General features: G+C 38.5%; 1 pseudogene; it reads right to left on the bottom strand.

The window, feature by feature from the left end:
• Positions 1-6,208: 6,208 nt before the first annotated feature.
• Positions 6,209-6,936, bottom strand: LOC124517524 (axonemal dynein light intermediate polypeptide 1-like; annotated as a pseudogene).
• Between the last annotated feature and the right edge of the window lie 4,607 nt (positions 6,937-11,543).

The raw sequence follows: 11,543 nt of genomic DNA, 5'->3' as shown, positions 1-11,543 counted from the left end.
ATTTTAATGACGATTGGAAAAGAAAAATAAAACAATAAACAAACTTTAAAAGCAAGGGTCTGCATCCTGATATATAAATACTCTTTGGCTTGAGCTCGGTAGAAGGTCTCTACCTATCTGGAGACTAAATGAATTCTGTTTCTTTGCATTACCTGCACAATTAAATATAAGGCCATTGGAGGGGCACCTGGGTGGCTCAGTCGGTTAAGCGGCCGACTTCGGCTCAGGTCATGATCTCACGGTCCATAGGTTCAAGCCCAAGGTTCTCTTTCAGCACAGAGCCTGGAGCCTGTTTCAGATTCTGTGTCTCCCTCTCTCTGACCCTCCCCCATTCATGCTCTGTCTCTCTCTGTCTCAAAAATAAATAAATGTTAAAAAAAATTAAAAAAAAATATAAGGCCATTGGAAAGAAAAATGCAGTAGAAAAAAAATGTAACTGAGTTGAAGTCTTCTCTTGGCCACCCTCATGAGAAACCCTGAGCATTCTACTTAATTTTTTTTGGTTATTAGTTTATGTACCTATGAAACAGGGAAAATAGTTTGTAGGGTCTCCTTCTAAGGGCTGATAAAAGAAATTGACAATAAGAAATATGAAAATTCTGGGAATACATAAAAATGATTATGCAAATATCAGATACTATCCATAAAAATATTTTATTTTGATTTTTGGTATTCTCTTTATTTCTTGGCCTTTCTGTATCTGATTTCAATCAATGTTCTCCGATTGGGCTGCCCACTCTTCCCTGTAAGTCTTGTGTAATGAGTAGCAAGTTAAGGCAGAAGAAGAGCAAGCTGACCTCAGCCATGTCCTCAACAGATGCTGTTCAGTGAGTTTGTGCTTAACCCTGAGATCTTGATAATGACAGAGAGGATCATTTCAATCTGTTTAGATTTCTCTAACCTGATAAAAATTGATTGAGAACCACCAAATCCAATAGGTAAATGGAGAACTAAACGGAATGTATGCGGCATGAAGAAGTATGTGCATGTAAATGCAGAGGCTGTGAGAGGGGTTGGGAGACAGGAGGCAGTTATACTTTACTAGACTTTCACATAAAACCCCCATTTAGAACAATGCACTTGAGGAAGTGACAGATATAATAATATTCCTTATTAAGGTTATTGTCTATTTGCTGCTTTTTTTTGGGGGGGGTCCTTTTTTCTTATCTAATAAATGAAGGAAAGAAAGGATAAAAGAAAGGAGGGAGAGACAAGTAAAATGCAAAAATATTGATTAAAGACCTACTTTGTTTCAGGCAAGAGGTCAAATAATTTATATATTGTGCATTTAACAACCCAACAATACTGGAAGAACCATTATTATTGGCATCTGCCAGATGAAAAAATGGTTAACAGGTGAACCATTTTAACTCATGTGGCTATCACATGGCTTTTAAGCAACAGGTGCCTATTTGATTTCAGACTATCTTTGTTAGTGTATTGACATATTAACAACACGAATGATTTGAATGGTGCTGTTGGAACCACTCAGGTGGTTATTTAAATTTGAACTAGTTGAAATTAAGTAAAATTAAGAATGCAGTCCCACATTTCTTAAATTAATTTCTTAAATTAGCCACATTTCAAGGGCTCAGTCACCACATGGGCCAAAGGGCTACTGAAATGGACAGCAGAAATATAGAACATTTCTATCATTTCAAAAATTTCCATTGGCCAGAGCTGTTTTAAAATGTGGGCTTTTCATGGGTCAGAAATAACCTATTTCTGTTGATTTTCATGAGGCTTATTACTCTACATGCATGGTGATTTCTGACTCTTCTTTGAGGAAAATATTTCACTAGACAAAAATGCCAATCAATCTTTGATTATTTTAACACAGAAGAAAATAAATTCCATGAGGTTCAAGTCTAAATTCTCGGTAGACCTCTGCAAAGTGATTGGTGAAATTTATGGGCACAGCTGGTTTGCAGTTGTAAAACCCTATATTTTTTAATGCAAAATGGCATCTGTGCCTGCTAATTGGATACTTAGGCATACACACAATAAATTGCCTGGGAATTAGAAAGGTGTATTTCTTAAGTCCTGCCCACATCTTGCCATTTTGAGAATCATTGCAGGGATTCATTTTTCCTCCTTGTTATTCTTGTAGGGGAGGTGGAAAAAAGCCTTCTCCTTGTTATAAATATCGCCCGTTGGGAATACATCCTTCCTCCTCCTAATCCAGCTTTAATCCTTCCACGCTCTGAACTAAGAAACCACTGTCTGTTGTGGTAGCTGCCATTCTAAATAAGTTTGAGCTCTGTGATCATTGCCACCTGTCTGGTGAGAAAGGAAAAATCAAACTTGTAAATGCTACAGACATCCCTGTCTTAGGAGTTGGATTCAAATGTTACACTGAGGCCATAGAAAAGCAGTCAAGATAAAACCTTGCCTAGCCTGTGTTTGAACATTTTAGTTCTAATGCGAGTATTCTCAAGTTTGCAATGCAATGGCAACAATAGAATCTAGGGATATTCTGTTACAAGTTTCATGCAAAAGTTTATTAAATTTGCTCTCATAATTATTGTAAGCCCTAGAAAAGATGACTTGAGCTCCGGAGCCTATACTTCTCTCACCTGAGCAGATTGCTTTATCATTCTTCCGTGCACTGGTAATTTCCATTAGAAAGCTTGCTAACCTGGTATTGACAATTACAAGCCATAATCAGAAGGTGAAAAAGGCTCACCCACTCTGATCTGTGGTAAAGCCGATACCAGCTATCTGGGAAGAAAAGAAACACAAGAAAGTAAACACCGAATTGCTGGTATATCTGCCCTTTTTATGTGAGCACGACAAAGTGTGAAACATGAATGCAGAGAAAGAGAATGATTTTCAGAGATTTAATCCCTTTAGAATAGAAAGCTTTGGTTGCCGTTTAAGGAGCCTTTTCACCTCAAGGTCACAGCTTGAATCTCATCTGGATTTATGTATAGTGTTCGCATTCAATTATTTTTGAGCTCTTTCTGCAGTATTGCCTCCTTGCGTTGCATATATTGTTTATGCCCATTGGCCCTTTTGCACATTTGTCCTGCTCATTCTTGTCTGGTTAATATGCCCTGATCTTTTAAATTGGCTGATTGGGCTGTGATGGATGGGTTATCCTCCTTCCTCCTTTCTTCACCTAGATATAATCAAGTTGAAATCAGACTTCCAGGCCCTCGATGCTCAATGGGGGGAAAAAGTGGGCAGCTCTGGTAATTGGATAGTGCTTGGTGGACCTCCGCCCTTGGAAATATAGGTTCTGTTCTGCTATTTCTAGCCAGTGTAGAAGTATCAAAATAAAGAAAATCAATTGACTATGGAGAAAATTACTCACTTAGAAAAATCACTATATATATATATATATATATATATATATATATATATATATATTATATATACACACACATATATATATATACACACACACATATATTACTATATATATGTGTATATGTATATATGTGTGTGTGTATATATGTATATATGTATTTGTGTGTGTGCATATGAAGAGATGGCCTACATATACTTATTTTAAGGATAACAGTAATTTTAATTAATAAACATTAATTAGGAACTTATTATGTAAAAGGTATTATGTAAAACTTATTATGTAGGGTACTACCAGGAACTATAGCTGATAAAAAGATTAAGTGCCATATCTTCCCTTAATTAACTTATTTAATAGAAAGAAATATATATTTGTGCAAAATAAAAATTAGGGCACAGAGCAACATGATGACAAACAAGAAATATATAATAAATCTTTCAGACTCACGGTGACAGAGGAATATTGTGGTCTGGGTTGATTAAGGAAGACTTCATACTGGAGGTAGGTCACAGAGAATATATAGCACAAGAATTAGATAGGCAGAAAAATTAAATTGTAGGGCATTCTAGAAAGTTAGAAGCTGAGAGTATGTATAGTGTGAGCTGTGGACAAGGTGAAATGATTGGCATGGAGCATGATCCCTTAGAAGACATATTGGAGAGATTTGGAGAAAAAGTGAAGCACCACTTTTTTCTTTCACACATGCCTAATCAATTCTTCCTTTCTTTGTCCTCATTTCCATGCTCCTCCTACTAATGAGAGGCAGCAGACCTAGGGCTGTAGGCCTGTCCTACAGAATCTACAATCCCTTAGCCCTGAAATGCAGGGATGACCATTGAAGGCTGCAAGATGAGGAGCCCAGCTTAGAATTCCAGCAGGAGAAGAAAACCTAGCTTAACAGTGCTCAAATTGTGGTTTGGGGCTTTAACATTTTTCTTTCCTTTTCTTTTAGAGCCATCAATTGCCTTCTACAGACATTGAATTCACTTACAAAGTTAGAACAGAGAAATAAAGTGGAATGCAATGATCAGGAAATTCCATTTGTTTTTTTCTCCCTTTCATCATTTTGTTGAATGTGTGCAGAACTATATGAGGTTATTCATTTGTACCCAAGCAGGAATATAGGATTTGCCATATTGGATCAGCCCATTGGTCCATCAATGTTGTATTCTCACAGCCTCTGGCACCAGATGATACATGAAGCACCAGAGGAGAGCAAACTCCCCCCTCCCCCACATACACACACACAAGGCAGAGAGTCAATTGTGCAGTGCAATATATGGGGTAGAAGTCTTAGCTGCGTGGGATTGGACTATATAAATGGAATATGGATTTAAAGATGTCTACATAGGGCAGACGCTGCATCAGTTGAGGACCAATGTAGGCAGTTCTTACCTTTAGAAACTGTGTGCAATGTCTTCCTGCTCACTTTCAATTATAAGAACTATTATTTATCTCACAATAATAAATTGGAATAGTGGAATCAAACAGCCTCATTCCAGAAAGATGAAGGCAACACTGTATGATAACTGACACATGGCTGCTTTCTCTCTGGTGAAAGCATAAATGCAGTCAAAACTGGAATTTAACATAATACCTCAGAATCTGACCCCTCTTCCTTTGGTAATTATTCAAATGGGTTCATGGTCTGTTCAATTACTTAGCCTATTCACTCATTCACTCATCAGGAAAGGACTGTGTTGTGTGGAAATCTTCTAGCTCCAGTGAGAAGGGAGCTACAAGGAAGGCCTCCAAGGCTCAGTATAGTTGGGGAGTTGAGGTATGATGTGTTATCATAATGCAGGTGAGAGTATGGGCTATGTCGCAGGTGTGGCCAGCTGAAATATCACATGCATTCAGAGAAGAAAGGGACCGATTCTAGATGATACAAGAAGGAACAAGCTTTATGCTGATATTTTCTTCCTGAAGGAGAATCTGCACACAACATAAAACAATCAGACATTCCTCAGAATACAATATTTATGCAAAGTAAAAAATATTCTTAGTTTTATCAGTAAATTGTAGGGTGGGAATTGTGTTCAACTATAGATAGATTTCCCGATCTATATAATTTTGCAAAATTATTTCTATTTTATTTAGGATTTTCAACCTGAAGCCCCACCCAGACCTGTTGATAGTGATTCTAATAATGATGGCAGAGTCAGCTACAGAATCTCTGGGGCTCAGTATAAAATGAAACTAGAGGGACCCCAGTTCAAAAAGCAGAGCAAAAAGTATCCATTAAAGACATTCAAATATAAAGCTTTTCTCTTTACTCCATGGTCTCTCCTTCAACCTGTCATGGTGTGTTTAATTTGCTATTTAATGTCATCCTAATTAGTGAAAAATTAAATTTAAATTATTTGCATGACTTTTACTGTTCATCTTTCTATTGCAGAATGCCAGTTTTAAATGCATGCACATGGGGCGCCTGGGTGGCTCAGTCAGTTGAGCATCCAACTTTGGCTCAGGTCATGATCTCGCGGTTCGTGAGTCCGAGCCCCGCGTTTGGCTGTGTGCTCACAGCTCAGAGCCTGGAGCCTGCTTCGGATTCTGCATCTTCCTCTCTCTCTGCCCTTCCCCCGCTCATGCTCTGTCTCTCTCTGTCTCAGAAATAAATAAACATCAAAAAAAAAATTAAATGCATGTACAAAGGCACTTGGGTGTGGAATCACCAAACTTGCACAATTCATAATCTAAGCTCATATACCCATCTATATTTTGGTCTTACCAGAACAGTGGGTCCTACACAAAACTAAATTATTTGCATTTCACTTTCTTTTTTCAGGAAACTAGCTTTTTTATTACAAGAGGCTTATGATGGGGTAACAGTGCTTGCTGAGACCCATATGGAAATTTTTGCTTCTTTGGTGCAATAATGCCTTCCCCCGTGGACCTTCAGCTGGGGATTTGTCTGCTTAGCTTGAAGGATGGAATCTCCTCTTTGTGCTTCTTCACCTGTTTCCTTTCGCTCTCCCGCTTCTCAGTGGCCTTACACTTGGCCTTCTGCTCCTTCGTTTGCTTCTCCAAACTTCTCTTTTCCGTTTCTAAGTCTGCACTTTTCCTCTCCATGTCTGACCTCCCCTGTCGGGCCTGCGGCTCCTTCCTCGTGCCACACGCCACACTGCTCTCATACAAGACTTTGGTAGGCGGCCATGGTCATGCAGATGTCATCCTGGACTCACAGCGAAGGCAGTCCCCTCTCTGCACAGTTGACTATGACCGCCTGGATCAGCTCTTCAAAACACTGCGAGCAGAGCTCCCTGCGCACCGGGTAGATGCTGGTCCCCCTTGCCTGCCACTGCTGCAGCTTCAGGTCCGGCCGTTCCTAGAGGTGCAACTTTCCTCTCCATGTCTGACACCTGCTGGACTCATGGCTGCAGCCACCCACTCCCTTGGGGACAGGACGCTATTCAAGATTTCTTCTGCTCACTTGGTAGGATCTGGGACACAGGAAGCTTGTCTTTGTTGACTGTGAGATTGGATCCGAGGGTCCAGGCTGCTGGGGGGCTGCCTTTCAGTGGCCGTGCTTTGGGGCTCCTTTTCTCTGTGTTAGGCTCCCGACACTCTCTGCTCTCAAACTTGAGCAGAGAGTCTGCAGGGGGGATTACGGGCGGCAATGCATTTCACTTTTTGATATTCATATGTTCTACCCATTCAATACTCTACCTTCAGCTTAATGATAAGTAAGAAATAATTGAAAAGAAAAGAACTGTGGGTTGCCTTATCTTTTCCTTTCCTTCTAAGGTGTATTTTCAGTGTAAGTGGTTAGCTAACACACAGGGAAGTAACTTGAGTAAGAAAGGATATAATAGAGATCCTGGAATGTTCATGATTCTTAGGCTGCAATTGTCTTCATTCCTCATTCAAAGCAAGTTCTGGTTCAAATGGAAAGCATGATCTCTTGGGGAAAGTGTGGCCTTACTTAGCCATAGATGTAACAAATTTACCTTGTACTTTTGAGTCTTACTGAATTCAAATTCACTTTGAGTCCATCAGAATTCTGATCTCCTGGTAACTTGTAAATTTTAAATGTAAATGGTTGGCAAGTGATGTTGGTAATAATGCATATTTCAAGTATATACTCTGCTCACATGCATGCCCTAATGCCCCACTGAACTTCACTTATAAAATACAAGTTCAAAGATAAAATTATTAAGAAATTCAAGATGGTGACAGGAGCATTAAACCAAATACAGAGCCCCTTTAAGACAGAGCTCTGTGCAACTGCACAGACCCAAGCCCATGAAGTTGGCCTTAATAATAATACTATTAAATGTCTAACATTTACTGTACAGGGCTATGTGATAAAGCTACCTTGTATATCTTATATCTTTAATTTTTATAACAGCTCTATTTGATGTAGGAGAAAATTGAGATTTTGATATATTAAGCAATGACGTTCTAGGTTCTTTATATTGAAAGCGTCATTCTCTGGACCATCATAAGATGAGGTTTGTTGGGAATGAAAAATCCTGGGCCCTATCACAGACCTGCTGAATCAGAATCTACACTTTCAAGAGCATCTCTGGTGATTAGTGTACACATTAAAGTTTGACAAGCACTGTCTGAGTCACCCTGATGACAAACAGAAGGGGCCATGATATGTATCAAATCCTATCTGACTTCAGACCTTAAATATGAAACCAATACCCTACTGTCTTATATAACCAAATTTCTGATGATAGGCCCCAGTCATGTGTATTAAAAGACAAATCTAAATTCCAAGTGGACTGTGATCTGCACCATTGGCAATAACCACTGGCCTGGAAACTTCTACCATGCCTTCCAGTTTTATAAACTATGGTAACTTTATAAATCATATTCTTATGGAACACTAGAATAGTGTTGAGGAATACAGAGTAAGGGATATGTTTCTGAGGTTAATGTAAAAGGCCCTAAGAGAAGATAAGTTTTGAGCTGGGTTATTTAGCTTGGACAAGAGAAGTTGGGAAAGATACTTGCAAAAGACCTTTGCAAAATGTGCAGTGCTATGCTCAATGAGCTTTGATCAGTTAGGTTCCTAACTCCATAGAGCTCTGCAAACCTCTAGAGGGACAGATATACCTCTTCTCCCTAACTCAAATCAATCCATATGTAGGGAGAGGAATTTTGCTAGAGGAAGTTAATTCACCTCAATTCAGTTATATTTTATTCAAATAGATATTGGGTTGCATATATATTAAATGCAGAGCACTGTGTTTAGTGCCATAGAGAATAATAGAGATGCAAGACACAGAACCATCATCAACGAGCCTCTGCTCTAGCAGACATTTAGTTATTCAACAAATACTCTATAATGCATAAGAGCTTTAGTGATATTAACTCATTTAATCCTCATAATATTCTTATAAAGAATGTACTCTTTTCACCATCCACATCTTGTAAATAAGGAAACTAAGGCACAAAGAGGTCAAGTACTTGACCCAAATTCACACACTGGTGGGGACTGGATTTGAATTCCATCCACCTGTTTCCAGAATCAATCCGAAAATGTTTATAACTGCTTAATTGCTATTCTAGGCTGCCTCTAAGCCATATTCACAATTTATTATGAAACAAAATAAAACTACAAGAGCATTGTAGGGTGGGAGGAAGGACAAGTTTGATACAAAATTTTAACTTGATTGACTAAAAATATGCGATGACAAGAATTGAGATGTAAGGGACTAAGAGTGACCATGTTTGTTTTTTAAACAGGTATAAAACTATGTAATTTGAATATAAAATATTTTCTCTTGAAATAAAATAATATGAACTATGAAGATGACCCTATTTCCTGGTGTGTGTGTGTAACATCTATGCTTTTATATTTGTCAAATGACTTTGTCACCAATTTCAACTGATATGCCTCATTTTTAACTCCTAGCTCTTTATTTACTAAATAGAATAAGATAAGAGATACTCAACTCTCTAAAGTTCATTTTAGATGTTGTTCAGTCTAGTTACATAAATTACAAATACACAATTATAAATCAAAACAAAGAGTACATTTTATTGTCAGAACCTCAGGCACTGGGCATGTGACTCTGACTTCTTGTGCTGATTTTCAAGGAAGGAACTGGATATGGTAAAGTAGCTGTCAATGATGTGACTTGTGTCACCCTAAAAGTACAAGTAAACGTCACTCTTCTCCAGAGAGTAAAATATAGATTAAGTAGATAGTGGAATAAAATATTCAAGGACACCATTTTGTTTTAGTTTGCCTTTCAAGTAAGTAGAAGGGCCCTTGATTACCATCTGTTGTGGATTGAATAGTGTACCAGCAAATTCATGTCAGCCTGAAACTACAGAATGTGACCTTATTTGGAAATAGGCTCTTCACAGATGTAATTAGTTAGGATGAGGTCATACTGGATTAAAGTGGGTCCTAAATCCAATATGTTGTGTTCTTCCTAATGTGACAAACATGCATAGAGGAAATACCATGGTCTAATGTGTGCTAATGCAACATTTGTGCAACATGGCAAAGACACACATAGAGAAAACATCAGGTGAAGACAGAAGCAAAGATTGGAGTGATGCATCTATAAACCAAAGAATGCTGAGGGTTGTCAGAAACCCCAAGAAACTAGGATGCAGGCACGGTAAAGATTCTCCATCTCATCCCCCAAGAAGAAACAAGCCATGCTGACACTTTGATTTCAAATGTCTAGCCTCCAGAAATGTAAGAGAATCAATTTCTCTTGTTTTAATTCAGCCATCCAGTTTGTGGTGTTTGGTCACAGCAATCCTAGGAAATTAAGAGAGTATCTCTTAGTTGGTTAGTATTGAGCATTGATGAGATTGCTGAATTTGGTTTGCCTGCAGTCCAAGGAAGGTATGTTTCATGAAGTCAGTGGTTTATTTTATACTACTCAGTCTATTTCTTATGGAAAAATATATTGTGCTTGGTTATAATTAAAAAGACAAGCAAACAAAACAAAACAAGATTCTAAATGATGGACTGATATATTAATTGAATATGGAGCCCAACATTAAGAAAATATTTATGAGAAAATCAAAGGGATTCCACTAGGACCATGACACATTTTATAGAAATGGTATGTAAGGGTATCATTTAGTTGCATGAGTGGATGGATTACAGAGGATTATAAAATGCACATTAGAAGTTTGATCATCCTGGGGCACCTGGGTGGCTCAGTTGGTTAAGAGTCCGACTTCGGCTCAGGTCGTGATCTCGCAGTTTGTGGGTTCAAGCCCTGCATCCGGCTCTGTGCTGACAGCTCAGAGCCAGGAGCCTGCTTCAGATTCTGTGTCTCCCTCTTTCTATGCCCCTTGCCGGCTCATGCTCTGTCTCTGTCTCTGTCTCTCTCTCTCTCTCTCTCTCTCTCAAAAATAAATAAACATTGAAAAAAATATTTAAAAAAAAGAAAGTTTGATTATACATAAAATCCAAAAATGTTTGTAATTGTGTCTAGTTTATCATTGTTATTGTTTATTTTCCTATGCTGGTTAGCACAGAAATTCTCTAAAGGTAAAGTACCTGTATGCTTTTTTCAGGAAGAGTAGGACAAAGGGACAGAAGGAAGGCAGGTGTGTGTGTGTGTGTGTGTGTGTGTGTGTGTGTGTGTGTGTGTGACAGAGAGAGAGAGAGAGAGAGAGAGAGAGAGAGAGAGAGAGAGAGAGTTGTGAGCCTGACAAAGGACTCAAGGTCTTAATATTAAATTCCACTGGGATTCTCTCATCCCCAGGTCACCAGATGGCATGTTGCTTGCCTAGGAGTAACTAATTTTTCTATCTACCTTGTCTTCATCTTCTGTGCTTTCCTCACTTCCTTTCCCATTCACCATACTATTGCCAAAAAAAATTTTTTTTCCTAATTCACTTTTCTGTATAGCTCTTTTTTTTAATGTTTATATATTTTTGAGACAGAGAAAGACAGAGTGCAAGCAGGGTAGGGGCAGAGAGAGAGAGGGAGACACAGAATCCAAAGCAGGCTCCAGGCTTTGAGCTGTCAGCACAAAGCCTGACGCGGGGCTCAAACTCATGAACTGTGGAGATCATGACCTGAGCCAAAGTCAGAGGCTCAACCAACTGAGCCACACAGGAGCCTCTCTGTCTAGCTCTGTATTGACTCCTAGTAAGATCATAAATCTTATCTTTGGCAAAAATTTAAAATTAAAAAAAAAAAAAACCAGAGTTTCCAGAACAGAGACTAAGATGATTGCTGAATTTTGAAGGAAAGATATGGACTTTATTTCTCTTCCAAAAGTTCACCTTCATGTAGTAT

The sequence above is a fragment of the Lynx rufus genome, unplaced genomic scaffold (genome assembly GCF_022079265.1).
Source record: "Lynx rufus isolate CCGP_SWC_20201006 ecotype Redwood Valley unplaced genomic scaffold, mLynRuf1.p SCAF_22, whole genome shotgun sequence".
Classification (NCBI taxonomy): Eukaryota; Metazoa; Chordata; class Mammalia; order Carnivora; family Felidae; genus Lynx; species Lynx rufus.
Note: the sequence above shows the minus strand (reverse complement) of the source record. Positions and strands in the feature narration are given on the sequence as shown.